The sequence below is a fragment of the Callorhinus ursinus genome, unplaced genomic scaffold, assembly GCF_003265705.2.
Source record: "Callorhinus ursinus isolate GAN/ISIS: 27379988/994484 unplaced genomic scaffold, GSC_fseal_2.0 scaffold21, whole genome shotgun sequence".
Taxonomy (NCBI): Eukaryota; Metazoa; Chordata; class Mammalia; order Carnivora; family Otariidae; genus Callorhinus; species Callorhinus ursinus.
In genome coordinates this window covers 5867721-5888530 of record NW_027397083.1, presented here as the reverse complement: position 1 = coordinate 5888530, position 20810 = coordinate 5867721, and the positions used below count along the sequence as shown (strand labels likewise).

The 20810-nt window shown below is 51.5% G+C and overlaps 1 long non-coding RNA gene across 2 annotated transcripts in view; it reads left to right on the top strand.

Moving 5' to 3' along the window:
* LOC112829433 (uncharacterized) overlaps window positions 1–7101 on the top strand; it is a 47885-nt gene extending 40784 nt beyond the window's left edge. For both annotated transcript variants that reach the window (XR_012381816.1, XR_003209705.2), the window contains one exon: window positions 6476–7101. This is a non-coding gene — a long non-coding RNA (uncharacterized lncRNA). The remainder of the gene's footprint in view (window positions 1–6475) is intronic.
* The last annotated feature ends 13709 nt before the right edge of the window (window positions 7102–20810 follow it).

The window sequence follows — 20810 nt, the reverse complement described above, 5'->3', positions numbered from 1 at the left end:
TCTGTGGGGATGCCAGCCGGGAGAGGTTGGGGGGGGAGGATTTTTTTACCCCCCCCCCCCCCAGTGTTAGTCACTGCCCATCCTCACTGGGGAAGACCTGGGGCAGGGCATAAACATTCACATTTCTCTTGGCATTTCCCATCATTGTTTTCCTTCTTTCTCTGAGCAACTATCCCATCAGCCCGAGGCCATCAATGAAAATGGGGATGCCCATGTTCCCATAAACAGAGTGTAGAGGACCTGCGCTACAGGCCTGCAGAATGACGTGGAACTTTCTGCATTGTTCTGGACAGATCTAGAAACCAGTCAGAGGAGAGCCCTTTCTGGCCTCTCCCCTTCTGCTCCAGAGTCTGACCAGCCCCCTGCAGTTAGCTGGGCTCATTTCAGCCCCCTGAGCCTACCCCTCGAGGTGGACCTTCTATAGAAGCCCTCCCCGCCTCCCCAGGAGAGTGTGGAGATGAGAGTGGGCTTTGGGGTGGCTGCCTTGGCTTGAATCCTAGTTCTGCCACTCACTAGCTGTTTGTCCTTGGGAAAGTTACTGAACTTCTCTGTGCTTATGTCCTTATCTGTAAAAAGGGGATAATAATACATAGCAGGTGGTTGTGTGCATTCAACGAATGGGGGTGGGGGGTGGGGGTGGATAAGGCTTAGAACAGGGCCCTGCTCAGAGTGAGCACTCCGTGTTGGCTCTCCTCTCGTCTGAGTCAGGCTTGTGCAAGAAGCTTGGGCTTTAGCTGGGTCCCTCCGCTAAGTTGCCCTGTGACCGTAGGTGTCTCTTTTAATCTCATTGAGCCTGATCTGGGTTGCCCACCCCTGAAGGGTGGTTTGCAGGACCTGTGTGTCACACAGGCCCTGTGCTCAGAAGGGCCCTACGCTTGGTTGTGCTCTGCTGTTGCCATCTTGAAATGCCTATTAACTTTGAGGCATTTAATACCGAGTCCTGCAAATCATAGCTTACGTTGCTCTCTCCTGTCTTGTGCCTCACCCTGGCTGGGCTGGCCAGCAGGGCCCGTGACTGGTCCCTTAGGGGCCACCCAGGCACAGAATTCAGGGCCTCCTGCTGGCTGTCCCTCCCCAGCAGTGGCTGGGTCCTGCCAGGGGTCACCAGGCTCTGCTCCTCTGAGGGCATGAGGGGGACTGTTCCCCACTAGGTGACACATGAGCTGTTTTCAGTGGAAACTTTTTAGCATGGGATTCTGACCTCGGAGTGGGTTAATTTAGGCTATTTGCTACAGTGGAACTGACCATATATTTTCTGTATATTAGGTGATTTCAAGAAAAAAAATCAATTTTAATAGCAGCAATCCAAACTGTAGAAACCTCCAACCGGTATCATAGTGCTGCTTTATGTCTGGGTTGATAGGACAGAAAGGCAAAAAGCCAGAGGTCCCCCAGCTCCCTGCTGCCTCCCCAGCCCCACGGGTCAGGGTAGAGGGAGGGAAAGGATGAGGGAATCACATCAGAGCCGATGGAAGCCTCCCCGACAGCAGCTCTTCAGATCTAACATGTCATGTTACGGCTGGTTAATCTTTGAGCCAGAATATATTCTCTATTCGATGATAATTACTAATTGTTTAATAGTCAATTCATACTCAAGATTGAAAATCCAAAAGGCACAAAAGGATAGAGAGAGAAAAGTCTCCCTCCCGTTCTCCTTCCTGGAGGCAACCAGTGTTCTCTATCTCTTGTGTGCTTCTAAGAGATAGTTTATTTATATTCAAGAAAAAAAATTATACTATATATTTATACTCCTCTATTTCGTCCATTGTAATACAAATGGTCGCATACCATGTCCACTGTCTGCACCTTGCTTTCGGAGACAGTTCGTTATTCATCCATATTGAGTTTCTTTGTTCTTTTATATGGCTGCGTCGTGGTCTGTTGAAAGAGAGAACCCGAATTTATTTAACCAGTCCCCCACTGATGGATGGTAGGTTGTTTCCATTCTTTAGAAGTGTGAGTCTTGAACAAATTCTGTTCTCCCTCATCCCACTATTGACAGGACTTGTTTAAAGGGGCAAATAGTGCCGTTCCCTTCTGAGTCATTCAGCCTTCCTTATACAGCGTCTGTATGCACTTCCAGATGCACAACTTGAAGACACAGGCCCTCTTCCCTTCCTTGTCCTTCTCTCCTACCTTCCTTCCCCTCCTCCATCTCCCTCACCTCCCGCCTCTCAGACATCCCTGCCTACCTCTCTCCTTCCCCACAGTCACCTCCTGAGACCAAGGCTCCACCACGTTGGGCTTGGACTATTGCCGTACCCTCCCCTCCTGTGGATGGAGACCACAACAGGTCACTCTGCCACCTAAAGCCCTTCCATGGACTGATGCCCAGGAGATGAAAGCCCCAAACCCTCGCCACCACCCAGCCCCATCTCTTGCGATCGTCCCCCACTCATTACCCCAAAGCCACACACCAAACTCTTTCCTGTCTCTGAGCAAATGCACATACTGTGCCTTCTGCCTGCAACACCATCCCCACTTCGGTACCTTCCTTCACCTTCCTAATGCCCACTCACTTGAAGTCTCAGCTTAGAGGGTGCTCTTCCCCCAGAGACCTGCCCTGACATCCCACCTAAAAGCAGCCGTCCACCCAAAGTGTCCAGCCCTGCCTTCTTCATTCCCTTACTTCATCCACCAGTGTGTGTAGTTACATATTTGCTATGTGTGTATGTGATGAATGTCTGTTTTCCCCACTATAATATAAGCTGTCTACGGGCAAGGACGTGTATCCTATTCACTACTATGTCTCTTGTCCTGAGTGTGGGGCCTCATCAATGTTTGTCAAACGAATGAACATTTTTGAGCACTTGTTCATTGCCGGCCTCGCACTCAGCAGGGGACATCCCCAGTTTCCCAGGACCCACTGAAGCACCCAAGTAGAAACCAGAGGGAAGTGTACCTTCCTGGTCACACGACCCGATGAGGAAGGGCTAACACTACCACAGGTGAAGTCTGGAAGGATAAGGACCATTCCATGGGTGAGGAAGAAGGGAAAGGAACTTTTGGCAGAGGGGGCAGCCTGAGCAAAGGTGCAGAGACATTAGGGCTCACAGCCTGTTGGGGGAAGAACGTGTAATCCCAGGACAGCTGGGACGCAGGTGTGTGGCGAGAGGGGACAGGTCAGCTGGGAAATGTCACTGAGGTCCTGCCGTGGTGGGTCAGGGAATTTGAATACCTTTGTTTTTTTCTATTTGTTTGTATCCCTAGCCCTTCTCTTGGTGCTGGACATACAGTGCAAGTTCAACAAAAAATACTGGATGCAAACTGGTAACGCCAGGTGTTACCTCTGTTTGACCGCAAGGAAAACCAGTGGCCCCAGATTCCAAAGTGACTTGCCTTGCATTTTCTTACTCTCCTCTGTCATGTTTACTGGAAGTTCCTTGTATTTGTTAGGGGAAGCTGAGCTGCTGTGACAAAGACACTGTCGGCCCCACCCCCCCCCCCCCCCCCCCCAAACCCGTAGCATGAAGCACAAAGACGTGACCTTCCCTTTTTTGTCCTAACGTTGGGTACGCAGATGCCGTCCCTCAGTCGTCTGGTGACTCAGGTTGTTTCCATCTCAGTTCTCCACCGTTCCCTAGGGTGCTGTAAACATCTACGGGGTAAAGCTGGGTCTCAGCCACGTCCTGGCTGCAGCAGAAGGGAGGTGAAAGAAATCAAGGAGGAAGTGTGCTCATTGTCTTAGAGCCTCTGTCGCAGCCGGGGCACACGCCACTTTTGCCGCCAAAAGAAGGTACAAGGCAAGAACTTGGCCATGGGGGGCACCTGGGTGGCTCAGTCGTTGAGCGTCTGCCTTCGTCTCAGGTCATGATCCCAGGGATCAAGCCCCGCATCTGGGCTCCCTGCTCGGCGGGAAGCCTGCTTCTCCCTCTCCCACTCCCCCTGCTTGTGTTCCTTCTCTTGCTGTGTCTCTCTGTGTCAAATAAATAAATAAAATCTTACCAAAAAAAAGAACTTGGCCTAACTGCAAAGAAGGCCAGGGAGTATAGTCTAGCTGGGCCCTGAGGTGCCCACCGTAATCCCACTACCCAGGAGGAAGGCAAGAACGGACCTAGTGGACAGCCAGTGGAGGAACCTGCTGTAGCAGAGCCCAGGTCACGAGGAGCAGGTGGCTGGAGGCTTAGCAGGTGGGCGGCCCCAGGTCCCGGGTACTTTCATCACCCGGGGACTGCAGCCATGAGGCTTCTGCTGCCAGGACGAAGACCTGGGGCTTCCCCTGGCTGGGCCCGCCCATTTCTCTGCACGGTGCTCTCAGTGGTCATACCTGTCCTCAGCCCCTCTTCTTATCTTTCGTTCCTGGCCGGTGATGACTCCGAGCCAAACCTGGGCCTCGGCCTCGCTACTCAGTAAAGAGACGTGGTCAACGAGTTAAGCATCAGGACCCACAATCTAGAGGCTCATAGGGATTCTGTGGCAGAACAAACTCTTTTAAGCACTTGAGAAGTAAATTTTGAGATACAGAAACAAGCCAAGAATTACAAAGCTTTATTCTCTGGTGATTAACATGGGCCCCAGCTATGGACTGGAATATTTGTGTCCCCCACCAAATATTGAATCTTAAGGCCCATGGTGATCCTATTAGGACGTGGGGTCTTTGGGAAGTGATTAGGTCATTAGGGGGAGCCCTTGTAAATGAGGCTAGTGCCCCTATTATAAAAGAGGCGGGAGAGATCGCTTGCCTAGTCCCCTGTGTGTGGTTGAAGCCAGAAGGCACTGTCTGTGAACCAGACGCAGACCCTCACCAGACACCGAATCTGCTGGCGCCTTGAGCCTGGACCTCCCAGCCTCCAGAACTGTGAGAAATACATTTCTGTTATTTATAAGCCCCTCAGCCTGTGGTGTACTGTTCCAGCAGCCTGAACGAACTAAGACAGCCCCTGAAGACTCTTTCTGCTAATATGGCAGTAGCCAAGTAGGGGTCACGATACATACCCGAAAGTAATAAAACTGCATTTAAAAGCTCGGTAATATAAGTCAAATTGGACTTTTATTACAAATAGTACAAAAACCTCATTAATATTAAAATGAATAATAGCTAGTATTTATTGAGCACTTACTGCGTCAGGCACTATATAAAACCTTATGCAGTGCGATCTGTCACTCACTCCTTCCCACTCCAGAATGGGATACGGTTCTCAGCCCCATTTTCAGACAGGGAGGCTGGGGCTGAGAGAGGTCAGGCGACTTGGCCAACGCACACAGAGTTAGCATAGAGCAGAGCCAGGGTTTGATTCCAGGTCAGCTCCAGAACCTTCGTTCATAAGAAGCTGCTAGCCTATGTATCATGGAAATAACTCTCCCTGAATACCACCTACAAGGCCCTACACAGCTTCTTGATGCTTGTGGTGCTCCTGGTCTGTCTCTATCCCCATTTTGGCTGAAGAGCTGGAGACACAGGGGATCAAGTACACAGGGTGAGGGAGTCCTTCTTGTTGGCCTGACCCTCCAGCAGAGAACAGAGGCCATCTGTGCCCTCGGGGGTGGGGGGTGGCTCTCCTACGTGGGTGGGCAGCCCCTGCAGGCCCTTGAGATGCTCCCCATTTCTGGGAAGGGAACGCCGGGCTGCCCCCCCCCTCTGAGAAGAGCCAGCAGGCCCTGCCGCCCCACGGAGACACCAGCAAAGGCTTCTCCCCTCCGGCTCCTCTCCACGTCCACGACCCCCTGCCTTGTCGTTCTCACCTCCTCTCGCGGGTCCAGGGCCAAGGCCTTCTTCCCCATCCTCTCCCCTCCCACCCCTCCTCTCGTCTTCCACTCCATCCTCTTCAAGCAGCCCCTGATCTTTCTAAAATGTTAGCAAAACCAGATAACGTGACCTTCTGCCTCGAAACCTTTCATGTTCCCGTTACCTGCGGAGTAAAACTTGGGCCTGGCACCTGAGGCTCTGCATGACCCGGCGGTGCCTCCTCTCCAGGCTCTCGCCCATCACCTCCTCTGCCGCCCCTCCTCCCCAGCCCAATGGGTGCTCCCCCAGCTGCAGATAAGTAGAGAAGGGGTGGGGGGAGGGCCTGTGAACAAATAAACTTGGAAAATTCCGTATTCTCTATGCTTTCTTGGAAATTTGCCCAGTCTTCCCCAGATTTATTTGATCATGGAAGAAATAATGTCCTGCAGACCAACTCCTTTGAGCCTGCTGTTGTGGCTGGATAGGCCCCACTCCCCACCCTGTGCTTGTTCACCTCCACACTTCTGCTCCTGCTCCCCTCCCCCCCCACCCCCCCACTCCGGCCAGAACACTTTCTCTGACCCCCTCTCCCTCAAAAGCCACATTCCCCACGAAACCTTCCTGATTTCACTCCAGTTGCAGGCCTTTCCTCAACCCATAGCATTAGCCTGGGCCTCTCCCTCCCTGGCCTTGAACTATAAAGCCAGCCGGGATGTATGGTCACATGTGGTCCGTTTTTGTCTCCTCCCTGCACCATGGGGTTTTTAAGGCAGGGGACTGAAGCTCACTCTCCTTTCATCTCTCACACAGGGCCTGGCACATTACGCGTGCTCTGCAAACATTCCTTGAACAAGAACTGAGAAAGGAGATACAAGCTCTGAAGAGCAAAGTCCCTGCCCAGCCCCAGCTCCGGTTCCCATGGCAACCACCAGGGAGGGCTGGCCTGGCTCTGAAGCTCCGGGGTTGCCTGGCCGGACTCAGGCAGGCGGAGAGGCTTCCCTGGAAGTGCAGGAGCAGCTGATGGGGACTCCCATTTACCACCATGACGAGCTCTCCACGGCCAGTCTGCGTGTCCTTGGAGAAGCACGTCATCTGTCATCTGCAGACGGGCAGCAACAGAGGGACCCAGGATCAGACTTCCTGACTTACGGCAGCGTGCGTCCATCCTTTCCCGAGTCCAGAAATGGCAGAGTTTTTGTCAAGGACCAGAAGGAGCCTATTATGGGGGCCGCAGGCGTGTGCCAGAACCAGGGCCCAAGCCCCGGGCTTGCGTGGCAGGAGGGCAGGGGGAATGAGGAAGTAAGCAGGGCGGAGTTCGGGGTCCGCTGGGAGAGCCTGGCCCTGCCTGGAGGGGGCGCCCTGCTCCGTGCCGGCCCATGAAGCCAACAGGGACTAGGCACCCAGGAAAGCCAGACCTTCTGATTTGTATGTGAATCTCCGGATTAAAAAAAAAAAAAAAATGGCTCGAAAACTTTTTAATGTAGGTGAGAGCCCCATATCAGTCCTGGGTGAAACAAACAGCGTTGAATGCCCGGAGCACGGATCCGAGCTTTGCTCTAACAAGCGTGTCAGAATTGGGTGCGGGCTCCTCGCCTTGGAAGTGCATGTGCGGCGCGCGTCAGCCCGTGTTCCACCTGAGGGGCTGTGGTTACGCGACACGAATATCTCAAGAGTCCTGTGTCCGCTCCGACGTTGGGGGCAGGAGCCTGGCCCGCTGACCTGCCTGGCGCCAGGCCCTCCCTCCGGCTCCTCGCTGGCAGGGACGCCCCCCTCCCCGCCCCGCCCTCTCCGCGCCTGCGGGCACCAGGCGGCGCCACCGAGCCCCTCACCTGCCCTCTGCAGCCAACAGGTCGCGGGCCCAAGCATGTCCTAGCCCAGGGTGGACAGGTGTCCCGCTCTAAGTCGGGGTCCGTGGCAGCGTCTCTCTGGGTCCCGGCCCACACTCAGCCTCCCCCTGCATCCTGCAGCCTCGCTCCCTGGGGAAGACTCAAGAGAGGCAGACTGCTCCTCCCTCGGGCAGAGAAGGGGCCCGGACAGGCTTGCTGCTATTACAAATGACACTTCACCAGGTGGCCAGGGGTGCTGGGAAGGAGGCGGCTGTGTGGGCCCCCTCTGTCATTTGTCTCCTCCTCTCCTGATGGCAGGCACAGCCCCCAACCAACTGGAGCTGAGTGGATTGGGTGACGTGTCCCCTCACCCTGACCACCCCGCCCTCCGCTCCGTGCTTGGGGAGAGAGAGAGGAGAGACAGATGGACACAGGGAGAGAGCCTGGGGCCGTGGAAGATAGAGGGAGGGAGGGCCCTTGGCCCTGCCACTTACTACCTGTGTGATCAGGAGCAAATTGCTTAACGTCTCTGGGCCCCTGTCTCCTTTTCTGCAAAATGAGGATGGGGGGGGGGTTGGGAGGGTGAGAAGAGCTCACATCTGTGAGCACACCTAGGCGGGCGTAGGGCAGGCTCAGTGAATGTTCCTCTCCTGCCCTGGCTGGCCGCCATTCCAGAGAGCATTCCAGAAGCTGGGCCAGCATTGGGGGGCGGGGGCAGGGAGGGAGGCTAGAGTGTGGAAAAGACCGATCTCTCTCTCACCCCTCTCTCTGTCTTTCCCTCCTTCCTCTCACCGTTCTTCAGGGCAACAGAATGTTTCCATTTCTCAGAATGGACACGGGCACAAGGAGCCCCACTCCTGACCCGTCCCTGCAAGGTGACCTCTGGAGGGCTGGTCTGCAACAGGACACCACTCTCCTGCACCATTCTGCCTCCTCTTCCTTCCCTCCCTCTCTCCCTCCCTCCACCTTCCCCACCTTTAGGCTCAGACTAGCTGCCTCTGTTGTCCCCTGATCGCCTTCACCCTGAACCTACCCAGGACCAAGTTTCCATCCGCAGCAATAAATACCCCTGGAAATAAATACAGCAACAAGACAGCCCTGCCCCTGCCCCTGCCCCTCCCAGCCGGGTGTGTAGGACACGTTCCGGGGCCTGTCTGAGTCTCATGCATCTTTCAGCCGAGAATCAAGAATCGTACCCCTCACAGGGCCGGTAGAGGATGAAATGCCGTCCCTAGTGCCCCTCGTTCGGGGGTCTTCCTTCTGTCCCTGTTCTTCATCCCCATAAATGTTTCTTCTCACTTCCTGCAAAGGCAGAGGGCCCTGGCTGGTTGTTGGCCAGCCTCTTCAGAGCCCTTGACTTCAGTGGTGCATCAGACCTGCTGCTTCCTGCGGGGGTGGTGGCCTCGCTGGTGGTCCAGCCCTGGCTGGAGCCTGTCCGGCCCTTCGGGAATATTTTCACCCTTCCAGCTGCTCTAGCCACTGTTACCAAGCCCAGGAGTGACAGGGTTTCATTGATTTTCTCACCCACACCCCACCCCCTCCCTGCCCTTCCTCTCTGCAGGGAACCCACTGTGTCGCAGAGAGAGAGAGAGAGAGAGAGAGAGAGAGAGGGCGGGCGAGCGCATGAGCACACCAGATGTTAAAGCCATGTTCCCTTCTTACACAGTCAGCCCTTTGGGGTGTTTGATCTCTGGCTGAACAAGCTCGGCCATCTTTCTTAAGAGAATAAAAGAGATTCAGACAGAGGAAAGAGGGAAGGAGACAAAGAATGAGCAAGACAATGAGATGAAAGGAGCCAGACGCAAAGGAAGACAGAGGAAGACAAAGCAAGGCAAAGCCAGAGCTGAGAGGGAGAGACAGACAGACAGACAAGACAGAACAGGGAACACCTTCTCTTAGAAGCCACCTCTGGCCTCTCCTGGGGCTCTCTCGCCCCATCTCAGCCCTTCCTCCCCGGCCCCAGGTGACCCGCAACCTCAAAGCCACCATATCAACTCTACGTGATCACGCCCTCCCTGGGGAGGTGACAGCCTCCCGCTCTGCGTGATGGGGCATCTGCTTAAGACTCAGGAGCCTTTGACAGGAGATGGGATGAGCAGCCTGGTGGTGAAAAGGCTGGCTGGCAGGGGACAAATGGGTTGCCGGCGGGGAGCCCGGAACCCCTGCCTCCCTCACTCCTGGGTCTGAGCAGCCTAACAGAGGCGCCCAGGGAGACAGCCACTGACGCCCTCACTGAGCATTAACTCTGCATTTATTTCTCGCTCTGCCTCTCTCTCCCCCCTCCCCTCCCCCCTCCTTTGTCTCCGGGTCTTCGATTTCCTATTTGAGAACAGTTCCAGCCGGTGCCCCTGCTGCAATCCCAGCCTCTGTCACCAGCGAAGGCTGTTTCGAGCCTGTGAGTCAGAGACCAGCGCTGGTTTTTATTAAAGGCAGAAGGAAAACAATCTGATTTTATAAAAGCAAAGCACCTCCTTTTGAGCCACGGGTTCCCTGGGACATCGAACTGCCTGCGATATTTTAAAACGTGCATGTGCACATAATAGCCCCCAGCCCCTTCCCAGCCTCTGGTGGGAGCGTCAAACCTGCGTGGGTTTTAGGGGTTTTTTTTCTGGCTAAGTGTTTTTAGGTCACTTCCAGTCCTCTCCCACTGAGAGCTTCCATGCAGGAAACGCCAAGAATTCCATTCCAGCCCCTGAGCCTCCACAGTTAATGGGATCACTGGAAATGAACTAGGAAGGATGCTGGGGGCCTGGGGGTCTTATGTCCCTGGTGTCCAGGCAGAGAAGCTTCTAGCCAGAGGAGAAGCTGAGCCCGTCCAGGCCCTGGGGTCCTTCTGCTGTGGGCACTGAACCCGGCTCCCCAGGAGCCCATCTGGGGCTAGCAGTCCTGGAGCCTCTTTCTTCTCTGCCCCACCACCTCTGGAGCTGTCTCCTTCCATAATTCTCTCCTGTCGAGTCTATTAGCCTTCTCTGGCAGGCTCTGCCAAGTTCGGCTGCATCTCCTTGTCTCGTTTATATTAGAAGAGAAAGCTCTACTGTGTTTTCCCCTCACCTGAGGAAAGAGATGCTTCTCTTTTTCAAGACACTCATAGCCTTTGATGAAGCCCAAGAAAGACTTAAACTATAATGAAATTCAGTCTTTCAGAGATGAGATCGCCCAAGAGCGCTTCTAGCTGCCTTATGAAAACGGCTTGGCTTTCCAGCCATCAGCAGCTGGGCACAGGGGCCTGCCCTGGATGGCTTTCTCTGGCCTGTCAGCAGCCTGCCTCCTGCCTGTCCTCTTTCCCTGCACGGGTTATTACAGTAGCTAGCCGGGGAAGTGGCCTCCTGACAGATTGTCTTCCCTCCCCTGCTCTGACTACATCCCTTTCTGCCCGCAAGACCTTCAGTGGATCCAAACTCCCAGTCCAAGTGCCCATCCCTTTCCCAAACCTTCCCAAGCCTTCCAGGTGGGATGGACTGTTCATCTATCTGACCTCCACGCCACCATGTCTGTAGCCCGGTTAAAACAAAACCAAACAAAAAACCACTTTGCCCTGGGACTATCATTATTGATAGAGAGAAATAAAACAGCCCCTGTGAATAAAGGCACAGCAGGTGTCAGGGACAGATAGAAAGCTACCTTGGAGTCACATGTACCTAGGTTCAAACCCTTGCTCGGCCACTCACCCATCGAGTGCCCAAAGGCAAATTCACTCTTTGAACGTGCTTCGCCATCTGTAGGATGGGACTTGGGATTCCTACCTCCGAGGACCACTCTGGAGGGGACAGAGGCTGGGCAGAGAGTCACTGCTTTGTTTCTTATTCCTCATGGGACAGGTACTATTAGTCTGGGTTTATGGATGATGAGGTGGGTCTTAACCTTGGCTGTGTTTCAAAAGCAGCTGGGGGAACTTGGAAAACTACAGATGCTGGGCCCTGACCCTGGACCATTCCTGGGGTTTAGCCCAGGTGTGTGTTTGGTCAAAGGCCCCCTTCTGGGCGGGATGGGAACTCCTGCACAAGGGGTGAAAGAAGGGAGGCCATGGAGGGACCTGGGTGCCTTGGAAGAAGAGCCCAGGAGAGGGCAGTGGTAGGGGGGAGGGGGGCTGGGGAAGGCCGGGAGCCCAGGAATGAGCCCAGCACAGCCCCTAGCTGTGCCGACCACTGATCAGCAGGAGGCGGTCGGGCAGGGTGGGGTACCACCTTGCCTTTGTTCCTGGGCACACCCAGCACAGGGACTGCCTGTGGGGTCCGAGAGGGTGGGGAGGCTTCGGGAGAAGCCAGGCTGCTCATGAACCCAGAAACAGGCTGGCCTCCCCAGCACCAGCCTTCTAGTCTGGGGGTGGGTGGGGGTGGCTCAGGAGAAGCGGGAGCTACTTGAGATGGTCAGGAATAAAGATTTGCTCTGCACTGCTGAGAAGAGAAGGGAGAAACACCCCAAGTTAATTAACTTCCTTCAATACGGCTGGTGCCATGGGTCTTAGCTGCCCAGGGTCCGCTCTGTCTTCCAAGAGAAGATGATGGTGGCCAAAAGGAAACCAGTCTTGGACAGCCAGGGACAACTTCTTCCGTTTGCTGGTCACATTTTCATTCATTCATTCGGTCATCAGCAAACGTGTGTTAAGTGCCAGGTTCCATGCTGGGGGATAGACACATAGCACAGGGGTGACCAAAATAGAAGGCCCCCTGCCCTTGTGGAGCTCAAAATCCTTCACTCATTCCCCTTTACCCCAAAACACCTGTAAAAGTTGTCTCTGTGGGGGACTCCAGTTTCCCTCCACCCATTTCCTTTCATCCCATGCCAACCCACCACTCCACTGAAACCGCCCTCACCAAAAACACCAAAGACCTCCAGGACACCGAGGTCACTCGGCACTCATCTGACCCGACCCAGCTGCAGCATTGTGCATAATTGGTCACCGCCTCCTATTTATTTATTTATTTATTTATTTATTTATTTATTTATTTAAACTAGGCTCTACACCCAGCGTGGAGCCCAGCTCAGGGTTTGAACTCACAACCCTGAGATCAAGATCTGAGCTGAGATCAAGAGTTTGGAACGCTTAACTGATGGAGCCACCCAGGCGCCCCTCTGCCTCCTTTTGAAGTCACCATTTGGTTTCCAAGGCGCCACATTTCTGCTGGTTTTCTTCCCACCTCACGCCTGTCAGCCGCCTTTGTGGTTTCCCTCTTCGACCTCGTAATGTTGGGGTGTCCTTGGTAAAGTCATTCTTCGGAGCTCTTCTCTACATTGCCTCCCATCATGACCTCATCCATTCTTCCAATTTTAAATAGCGTCTCCATGCTGACAACTCCCACCTTTTTATCTCCAGCTCAGCCCTTGCCCCAAACCCCAGAATCAAACATCCAGCTGCCCAACCAGTATTTCTTCTTAATTGACATCTCATGCTCCACGTGTCCAAAATGTAATTCCTAAGCTTTCCCATGATTCTGCTCCACACGCCACCTTCGCTGACATGGTTAGGGAGGCAAGTCCGCCCTTCCATTGCTCCAACCATAACACCCAGCTGTTATCCAGGACTTCTCCCTTTTTCTCACATTCCGCACCCAGCAGAAATCTTGCTGACCTTGCCTTCAAAATGCACCCAGAATCCCACCAGTGCCCCATCTCTGCTGCCACCATCCTGGTCCAAGCCCGCATCTCCTGTCTGGGTCTTGCAGTTACCTCCTCGCTGGTCCGCACATGGCAGCCAACGATCCTCTCTTCTATCAACCTCTGCTCGAAACCCTCCGGTGGCTCCCGTCTTGCTCGGAGGAACCATGCTCTGCAAGAGCCTTGCTGATCTGGGCCCCACCACTGCTTGGAGTCCCTTACTCCTTCGCTTCCCCATGCTTGGTTCTTTCCAGGCATGCTCCCTCTTTGAGCTTCTTGAACTTGCTATCCTCTCTCCCTGGAACACTGTTTGCGCAGATACCTACATGGCTATTTCTGTCGCCGCCTTCACATCTTTGCTCAAACGTTACCTTCACGGTGACACCTTCCCAAAGCATCCCACTTAGAAGTGCTGTGCCCATTTCCACGTATTCCGTCTTCCTTCCCTCCCTTTCTCTGCCTCTGGCATCGCTCTTGCTACCATCTAACGTGCAATATATATATATATATATCTGTTCTTCATTTTCTTTCACTAGAATGTGGGTCAGTGTAGGGGGTTGAATTGGGTGCCCCCCCAAAGATGTGTCCAAGTCCTGAGCTGCTGTCGCTGTGATTTGACCTTACCTGGAATTAATCTTTGCAGATAAAATCAAGTTAAGGATCTAGAGATGTGATCATCCTGGATTTAGGGTGGACCCTAAAGCCAATGGCTGGTGTCCTGTACCAGAAGAGAGAGAGATTTGAGACACAGAGACACAGAGGAGAAGGCCATGGGAAGATGTGGATAGACAGCCAATGAGGCTGACACAAATCAGGGATTGCTGGGAGCCACCAGAAGCTGCAAGAGGCAAGGAAAGAGTCTCCTCTAGAGCCTTCAGGGGTAGGAAGGCCCTACCAACACCCTGATTTTGGATTGCCGCCCTCCCGATCTGGAGACAACGCATCTCCCGGGGTTGTGAGAATGTGCTGTAGCAGTGCTAGGAAACTAAGGCAGGATCTTGGTTTTGTTTCCTGCTGCAGCCCAAGTTCCAGCACACCGCCAGGCGGTGAGGGCACGCGGCGTCCACGTGTTGAACAATTGGATGAGTGTCCTTCCTCACAGTATGGTGCAGCACTCTGGAGACCAAGGGGGAGACAGGCACGGTTTGGGAGCAGCACAGAGCCAAGACCCTTGGAGACCCTGAGCAACTGGCACCTGCACCCCCTGCCCCATTCCCTCATTTGTAAAATAAAGGGGAAAGTTCTGCATCCCATCATGGTGAGGGGGATGAATGGTATGCTTAGTAGATGTTGTATGCACGTAGCTTCCTCCACCCTACCCCACCTCCGCCCCTCACCATCCTCCTCTCTCTAAAATCTGAGAAACAACCAATTTCGTCTGCCTTGGAGAACCACTCTCTATGATTTTGGGTTTGTTTTTTTTTTTTTATCAAACACCACTTAATGATGTGGGAAATATCCATGCTATATTGTTAAGTGGGGAAAAGCTGGTTACAAAATCGCATGTGCATTAGCTCTGCTTGTAACAAGTGGGCATGAAAGCCCAGCCCATTACCAGAGAGAAAATCTGACTCAAGTGCCCAGAGCCCAGAATCCAAATTGTTCTTTGCTTTTCCATTGAATTTTTGCTCAGTCCATGCAGAGCCCACCCGGCGTAGGCATCGGGGAGCCCCTCTCACCAGCCTCTGCCCCCTCCTCCACGTTTCCCATCATGCCTTCTGTTTCCCCAATTCTTCTTTTATTTCCTTCTGTGATGCTTTTGAAGTTTCTCCATAAAAGTCAGGCACATCTTTTGCTCGGTTTATTCCTAAGTACCTTTCAGATTATCTTCTTGTTTTGAAGTGAGTCTTTTTTATCCTGTACAGTTTTTGTTTGTTTATTTGAGTGGTGCCTTCTTCTGGACATGGCTTCCATGTTAGCCCCTCCTTAGAGCAGTCTCTGACCTCCCCACTCCCGGCACCCTGGACATCTCCTTTACTGTTCTCCCAGTTTTTATTTTTGTTCGCTTAATTTCTTTATTTGAGTGCATTTTACTAATGCAAATTATTCATTCGTGGCCGTCTTCTCTACAGGACTGTGAAGGTTAAGAGAGCAGGAATAGGGTCTGTCTTAATCACAACCACAACCCCAGGGCTTAGTGTAGTGTCTGGCACCCAAAGGGTGCACATGGGTGTGCACTGAATGAGTCACATGCACACACCTGTGGATGTGGATAGGTGGGTGTATAATCCAGGCTCGGCTGCTCCTAGTTGTAGGGACTTGGGTCCATCCCTTCACTATTTTGTGCTTTAGCTTTTTCGGTGACGAAGGACATGGCTTCTGACTTCCCTTAGAATGCTAAAATCCTTTGGTTCCATGAGGAGAGGGCTAGAAAGGGCCAGAAGCAAGTTGTCTCCCAGAAGGCAGGCTCTACATGTAAGCAAAAACTGAAGGAGGGTTTCTAAGTTGCCAGTTGGCAGTTATGTTAAAAAGATATGCCATGATAAAAAAATATGTGGTATCTATCTATCTATCTATCTATCTATCTATCTATCTATCTATCCATCTATCTAATAGAATATTACTCAGCCATGAAAAAGAATGCATTCTTGCCATTTGCAACAACATGGATGGACCTAGAGGGTATAATGCTAAGTGAAAGAAGTCAGTCAGAGAAAGACAACTACCATATGATTTCACTCATAGGTGGAATTTAAGAAACAAAACAAGGATACAAAGAAAAAAAGAAACAAGCAAAACAATAGACTCAAATACAGAGAACAAACTGGTGGTTGCCAGAGGGGAGGTGGATGGGGACATGGGTGAGATAGATAAAGGGGATTAAGGGTACATTTATCTTGATGAGCCCTGAGAAATGTATAGAACTGTTGAATCATATTGTACACCTGAATCTAATATAACACTATGTGAAATATACTTCCAAAAGAGAGAGAGAGAGAGACATGCCGTCTTTTGTCTGATTGACTGACTTCAGATGCCCTCACACCTTCTGCAAGGTTAGAGCCCTCCACTAGGAATGGATATTCCTGGCCAAAACCCAGATGGAAGTTCAGCATTCCACAACAGCTCAACAGACATTTCCCAGGAAAGGTACCAGGGAGGAAGAGTAATGGCAATTGCATCCACACTAGACCTGGTCTTCAGTGGAAGCATCTTCTCTTCTTTTGTATTTGGGGCTCTACTCTCCAACCTCCAAGTCCCCCACACTATTAAGAGTTTTGAATTGATTACTAAGAATGAATGGGGACATAGCTGCTATCTAGATATTGAACTTGTATTGGGCAATTATAGTGAACTCTCTTACTTGTTCTAGAAGATTGTAGATTCTTTGGGAATTTCTGTATAGAAACAGAAATGAAGACAGTTTTGTTTCTTTCCAATTCTTACACAATTTGCTTATTTCTTCCTTCCTGATTGTGTTGTTCAGGTCAATGCTGAACAGAGTCAGTTCCTGACTTAATGGAACTATGCCTAAAGCTTCATCATTGAGTAAAATAATTTGCTTAAATTTTTTTATAGACACATGTTATCAGAGTAGTAACATTCCCTTTCTCCCTACTTCACCACACATTTCTGTTTTAATCATGAATATGTGTTGAATTATATTGTGTTTTCTGCATCTTTTGAGAAGGTACTCTGATTTTTCTCCTATAGTCTGTTAGTGTGCTGTATTATATAATAAATGTTCTGATATTGAGCTAACCCTACATTCCTAGGTTAAACTTTACTTGATCATGATGTACTTTAAAATATGAATTGCTGAATTCCATTCGCTAATATTTTATTTAGAATTTTCTGTCCAATTTTGTAAGCGAGATTGGTCTGTAATTTCTTTTTTTCTTGTACAGGGGCTATTTTGAGGATCCAATGACATGGTACTTTGAACATCATGTAGCACTCCAAAATTTTAGATATTTAGCAATCACCTCAAAAAGCATCTAGTCTGGCTCAGGGAAGAGAATCTGCCTGCACAGGAGGTGTGTCAGACTGCCTACATAGGACAATATGAGAGGCTTCTGGGGGACACCTGGAATCTCACAATTCAGGATTCATCCATGATTCTTGAAGGCTTCTGGTTCTCAAGAGTCCCATTAAGACCCAAACAGCCCTGAGAGTGGATCACAAGCTGATTTCAGGACTAGCTGCCAACCGAAGATGGGGCAGAGAAGGGTTGTTTCACCTACTTAACTAGTACCAGGACCATTCCCACTGGGGAAATATCACATCAGGTAGTGGTATCCTTGGTGGCCAAAGGAGCGTATGTTTATGTTCTTCACTATCATATGGAGTAAGGTTGGGGGGTGGCGGGCAATGGTCCAACTCTTTGAACCGATAAACAGATCTTCTTCTAGCCAAGTTGTTCTCACATAAAATCAATACGAGATATAATTTTATCCCTAGAAGGCATTTTTGGGGATCCAGAATCTTGGCATAGTCCCAGTTTTGTCCCCAACCAGCAGTTTGCCTGCCCCCTGTCCTCTTCTGAGGACCCCAAGAATGTTGAGGTTGTAAAAAGAGCCTTGGCATTTGGAAGAGGAGACTGGGTTCCAATCTTAACTCCACTTGCTCTCTGTGATGCTGAGCCCTTGACTTCCTGTATAAAAACAGAGATAATTACACTCTACCTTCTAGGTTTGTAATGCTGATTAAATATGATAATAAATGCCAAGGGCCTGGTACATAGTAAATGCTCAATCAATTTTCTTGGTTTCCTGGAAGGCTGAGGGTAATTACATGACATAAAAGGCGTCATAGAGGCAAAGCTGAGTCCTGCTGCCTCAGGTGGAGCATTGGAAGCCCAAGTGCAGACTTGAAATCCCAGCAGACTCAGACCAGGCCCAAGGGTGTCAGCATCTGGGAGGAGAGTTTGCCTGGGTTGTGGTCATGGCTCTGCGAAAGGAGGACAGGGACTGAGTTACCAGTTGGTCAGTTCCACGAGAACCCTCAGAAAACAGCTTGGCTGGTGAACTGTCAAGAGCCATAGCGGGAGCAGGCCTAGGTATTTGGAAGGAGGGAATCCGTTAGGATTTCCCACTGGGAACCATAACACCTGGATGTATGGAGTGAGGCAGGCAAATGTCTCTGACACCTTGGGGGTGAGTTCAGAGGAGGGTTCCCTGCAATATTTCCATCTGCTATCCTTGGCACAGAGCATCCGTTCTTGTATCCAACCCTCCTTCTGTTTCCTTCCTCTTCACCACCCATCCATCCACTCATCTGTGTATGCATTAACTTGTCCGTCCATTCATTCCCTTGCCAAGTCTCCATCCATCCATCTGTCCATCCACCTAACCATCTATACATCTACCCATCCTTCCATGCCCTCCAAACACTGCCCAACACCATCCATCCAACCTCCCATCTGTCTTTTTAGCCATCCTCCCATCCATTACCCACTGACCCCCTAACCTCCATGTATCTCCCCACTTATCCTCTACCCTCTTACCCATCTTCATTCTCCACCAGTTTCTCCATTTCCTCACCTGTTCTATCATGCATCACAAATCCACCCATCCACTCCCCTACTCTTTTTTGCCCTGCCTACCTATACATTCATCCAACAACAATTCACTAAGTACCTTCTGTGCTAGTGCTGATGTTTAGAGATGTTTAGTCTCTGACCTCAAAGGGCTCACTCTTTTGTGAAGGAACTAAGAGAAATCAGTGGGGTAACCCAATGGTGTGAGTGCTAAGGAAGAAGCAAGCCCAGGATGCTATGGTGTCCAGGGAAAGGGCCTTTGACCTAGAGATCCAGGAAGAATCCCTGAGGTTCTGGAGGCTGACTTAGATTGATCATAATGAACCAGGTGGAAGAGATGAGAAATGGCCATCCAGGCAGAAGGCTCCTTCTTTGCAAAGGATGATAGTCATTTTCTCTCTGGTGGATCATGGGGATGGCACTTGTCAAACCACGGGCAGCCCCCTCTGAGTTCCTCAGTGGGGGTAGGGACAGGTCTAGTCAGGGGCTAGCTAGAACGGGGCTGTTCCAGCATCTGAGCCTGGACTCAGGGCAGCTCTCTGGAAGAGATATCCCAAGTCCAGGATTCCTTTAAGACCCACTCGCTGTTTGGTTTCCCCCAGAGCCATCCTGCATTTGCTATTCTGTGCACTTTCTGTGTATTTGCAAGTTCTGATTGAACAAACACTGGCTGGGACACAGTGAACCCAAATAATTGTGTGCCTGTCAATGGTACATGTTAATTGGAGAGTTGTAGAGTCCACGGGACGGGTCACAAGGGAGAAGCCAATTACTCCATGTACCTGTTTGAAAGGCTCCCGCTCCCGGAATCCTGACTGACATTAGAACGTTCTGTATTGGTCTGTGTTATTGATTTTCCTCCCGCCTCAGTTGATGGGCTCGTTAATTGACAATTAGGTTTTTCCCTGTGTTGGGAGAATTGACAACAAGGACCTGAAGTGTTCAAGTTTCATTTGAGCTGAGCTAAGCCTGTACCTGTTTAACCTACAACGAGTCCCAACAGGCAACTCCGGGGAGCCGGAGCCTCTAAGGAGGAACCAGAGATGTTGGGGGGTAAACCAGACTCCAGCATGGAGCCTGCTGGGCCCTCGGCAACAAGGGCTAAAGGAGTGAGGGTGGACTGGATGGGATTGGGCAGGATTGGCCGAGACTGGGGCTGATATGCAAAGCTCCCAATGGGACCAATTCCCATTTGGCTCTGGTGGGCAGTGAAAGAGGGAAAGATCATTTGCTGAGCACCTACTATGTTCCAGGCACTTTTTTTCCTAACTGGACTCCCTCCCCCTTAAACTTTTAATACTACAGATATGCTATATATCTGCTTATATATTGTATGGGTGCTTTATACATTAAAAAGATTTTTTGTACCCCTCCCCCCAGAATCAACTGTTGCTCCCTAAGTGGGGTGGGGGGCATTGTTCCACTGAGTATGAATGCTGTAGAGAAACTAAGGCAGGAGCCCTTGGTGGGGGTGTGGTCCCACTACTCCAGATACACTGGGTCTGGACAATGGAGCTTGGTCAAGAGTAAAGGCTCGGGCATCAGACCTGCTCTGCCACTTACTGTCTGACTCAACCTCTCTGAACCTCAGTCTTCTCATCTGTTAAATGGAGCTAGAAACAGGACTTAACTTACACTGAGTGGTAGGTGGTAATAATTCAGTGAGGTCATGCATGTAGAGTTCTTAGCACACAGTAAGTTCTCATTACACTGTAGTGTCTATTGTAGTCGTGATTTCCAGAACCCACTGGCTAGCGGGACAGAGATTCCTGGCACGTCTTCTGCTCTTCAGGGACATGGACCATGTCTTACTGGTCACAGTGACCCCAGCCCTGGTCCTTCCTGCTGTGGGAACTGTCGACTCTCAAGCAGGTTCACTCCGGCTCTGAACGGGGCCGAGCAGCAGGAAGAGGGTCAGGGAAGACGGCGGCTGCCCAGGAGCACCTGGGGGCCACGTGTTCCTCCGGGAACACTATGTCCTGCCACCAAGAGGAAATTGCTGTTTTAGCCTCTGCAGATGTCTGAGTGACTTCAGAGACTTCCTTAAACTTCTGCCTCTCTTAAGTTGCCCTGCCAGATCGCCTGCCCGAGGGTGACCCGAGGTGCCCAAGTCTGACGTGCTTTGCTTGGCTGAGGGAAAAACCTCTCAGTCCAGCCCAGAGGTCAGGGATCAGGATCGGGATCATGGGATCAGGAGCGGACCTGCCTGCACGGCCCTCAGACTGGGCCCAAATCTTACAGAACC